This window comes from Lactuca sativa, chromosome 2 (genome assembly GCF_002870075.4).
Source record: "Lactuca sativa cultivar Salinas chromosome 2, Lsat_Salinas_v11, whole genome shotgun sequence".
Taxonomy (NCBI): Eukaryota; Viridiplantae; Streptophyta; class Magnoliopsida; order Asterales; family Asteraceae; genus Lactuca; species Lactuca sativa.
In genome coordinates, this window is record NC_056624.2 from 33748743 (window position 1) to 33752019 (window position 3277).

A 3277-nucleotide genomic window follows, 5' to 3' on the forward strand; every position below is an offset into this window, starting at 1 on the left:
TCCTGCAATCCATGTTATTCAGCATGGCCATGACAGCTGCAATTTCTTCAGTTTGGGCCCCTCCACCGCCTTTGATTCCATCTTGCCTTGGGTTGTGGTATTCACGAATTCTTCAATTAGTTCCTTGACCTCCCTTGGATTTTTCTTTGTCAACAGTCCTTGAGAACCAAGGAGTTGTCTTGTCATCACATTGACCCCGTCATAAAAGATTGACATCTCTTGCTGCACATTTAGGTCATGATGAGGGCAATTTCTGAGCAAGCCCTTGTACCGCTCCCATGCTTCGTATAGTGACTCCCCCGGCTGTTGCTCAAAGTTGGCGATTGCCTTCTTGAGTTTCGCTATCTTGGATGGAGGGCAAAACTGGTCCAGGAATTGCTCACGCATTTGAGCCCAAGTGGTGATTGTACTCAGTGGGAGTGCTTTCAACCACTCCTTAGCAGCTCCTTTGAAAGTGATGGGAAGCATCCTAAGCAAGACTGTGTTTCTGTTGACATTTGGGACATTGAAGTAATCCGCAATGTCGTTGACTTCATCTAGATGCTTAAAAGCATCCTCATGATCTTTCCCGAAAAATGGGATGTCCTTCAGTGCGGTCAATATGTGTCCCTTCAGCTCGAATGTGGCAGTGGCAGGTATTGCAGGGTGGATTAAACCGGGACCCACATCTTCTCGGATCCGCTTCTTGTAAGCTCCCATGGACATTTCCTTAATCGCTACCATCTCGTTCCTTGGCTCGTTCTCGGGTCCGCTCGTGTGTTCTTCAAATTCTGGCTCGGTATCGCTTTCGGACTTGGTCTGGACGGGTGTATGATCCGAATGCTCAATATTGCTCTTGTGCTTTGCTGATGAACTTGACTCTCCTGTCTTCTTTCCCGACTTCCTAGAAAAAGCTGACTTTAATTCTTGCAAGGGCGTCTTTTTCTTGTGAAGTGCAGACTCGGGGTCTTCAAGTGGTGGCACCAAGTGTATGTTTGAGCTTCTGGTCATGAACTCCTGCAACTTGCTAAACTAAAAAAACGTAAAACTAAACTAAAATAAGAAAAACTAATTTCAAATTAAAAAATCTAGTTTTTAACTGTCCATGTCGTGGCCAGAGTAGTGCCACGTCGTGGACTCTGTGAATAACAGAAAAATTATTTTGCTGAAAAATTAACTTTTTGTGGGTTTTTACTCCACAAGAAGGATCGATTAATTTAATGCAAATAAATGAGCTAAAAACTAAGCCGTTGCAAAAACTTGATGTGTGTGAAACAAACTAGTTTTAATCCTACTAACTTAGACACAAAATAAACACACAAAAGGCAGTGTACCTATCGATTAGTAATATAGTTCAAGCAAGTAGGGTATCGAACACAGGGAACGGTAAACAATTAAAAGAAATGCTAATATTATCTAAATAAAACAAGTAATAGAAAGGGGGTTTCTCTAGTTTTGCAAGACTAGAAACATAAACAATTAACTAAAACTTAAACTAAGAAACTAAGAGCTAAGCAAATAAAAATCAACTAAATTCAATAATAAAGAGGACTTCTGTTTAGGTTCGACTCATTTGTTCCCATGGATGATTTCAATGTATCGGATTAATTCTTCATTGACTACTGAATAAGATGATTAGTTTCACGTTCGCTATTACTAATCCTTAGGAAACAAATTAACTCAAGCAGTGGCCAGTTGTCTAAATTAATGAATTTCCTAGTTTGTTGATTCGGGTTTAGAAAGACTTGTAATGGTTAATTAAATTGGCCCTTCAATTAACCTCTTGCTGATGTTCATCAAACAATCTCACACATTAACTTACCTATCTTCTAGTTAATTCTAGTTTCACATTCGTTATTCCTAGACATACAACTATGTGGTCACAATAAATCATATGAAATTAATAACTAAGAGATGTTCATACAACTTAATTACTAATTTATTAACAGAAGAATAGTTATTGTTAACACATAAGGTTCTTTAACAAGCTTAATAAAACATAATCACCAATTAAAATTAATCTTAATCAAATAATCAATCCATGCTCACAAATTCATCTACTAAACAGAAGTTATAAGTTTTTAGCTCATAATTACAACAGAAACAAGCTCAAAAACAAAATCAATTGGTAAAAACATAGTTCAAAAAAGAGATTAGGTAAGAGTAAACTTGATTTTGACTTGAGTCTCCTTAAAATTGAATGTAGGGTTGATTCCCTTGCTTCCCACGCTCCAGCAGCACCTTTAGTCGACAATTGGCCTCCAAGGGTTCATCTATATGCTAGGGTATCGATCTGAAAGTCCCTTTATATAGATTTTCACAAAACAGAGGCTACTCGGCGAGTCTAGTGACCTACTCGCCGAGTACATCACTTAAAACCCGTGTACAGCAAGTCAGCGCGTCCAGAATCACGAAAGTTCGATACAACTCGCCGAGTAATCGACCCTACTCGCCAAATACGTTTCGAATCAGAATTTTCTCAAAACACGAAAGTCTTCCAAAATTGTGTCGACTTTTAAGAACATTTTGAATCTCATCAATCGGAGTTACGGTTCATGAGATATGGCCAAAACACTGACGAGGGGTCAAGCTGTCCAGCAACATCCTTCTTTCTTCAAAATCCAAGATCCAAGCTTCCAATCGCTAGTTCCGCTTCATTTTCCTGTCGAGCATGTCTTTGTTGCTGAAAATGAAATATTTAAGCTAATTAAGCACCTTTGGTTCATTATTTGAGATAAAATGAACATAAAGTATTAAGATCATGCATGATTTTTATGACTAAATATGCCCATATCAAAATACCCCACACTTGACTTTTGCTTGCCCCCAAGCAAAACTGAATTTTAGTACACTAATATTACATAAGACAATCCCAATTGAACCCAACCATTATGCCAAGACCACAACGCATGCATTTGTGTCTAAAATATTTCCTAAGGACACCCCTCAATTCTAAATACTCACAATCCTCATAAACACTCGGCCACTTCTTTTGAACAACGCTCATTTTATGCATCCCTCCGAATCCATCCCCATAAAACTTTCTTAACCTCAAGTCATTTTTGGTTAAATCCCCAAGCATACATACGATAAAATAACCTAGAAAAGAAAATTACCAATACAAATTTTGATTGAATCTTTTATACTTTGTAGCTTTTCTTCATGATATTCTTCTTTGTCTTCATAGCTTTGTAAATTCTTTATTCAAACATTTCATCACTCTTTTTTCAACTTTTTTTTTCTTTTTTTTCTCTTTTTTTGTTTCTTTTTTTTTCAACACATTTTTTCCATTCAAAAC

General features: G+C 37.4%; 1 non-coding gene across 1 annotated transcript; it reads left to right on the top strand.

Moving 5' to 3' along the window:
* The first annotated feature begins 232 nt into the window (after nt 1-232).
* LOC111882676 (small nucleolar RNA R71) lies at nt 233-339 on the top strand. Its single transcript, XR_002847216.1, has one exon. It is a non-coding gene; the product is annotated as a small nucleolar RNA R71 (small nucleolar RNA).
* Nucleotides 340-3277: the final 2938 nt, after the last annotated feature.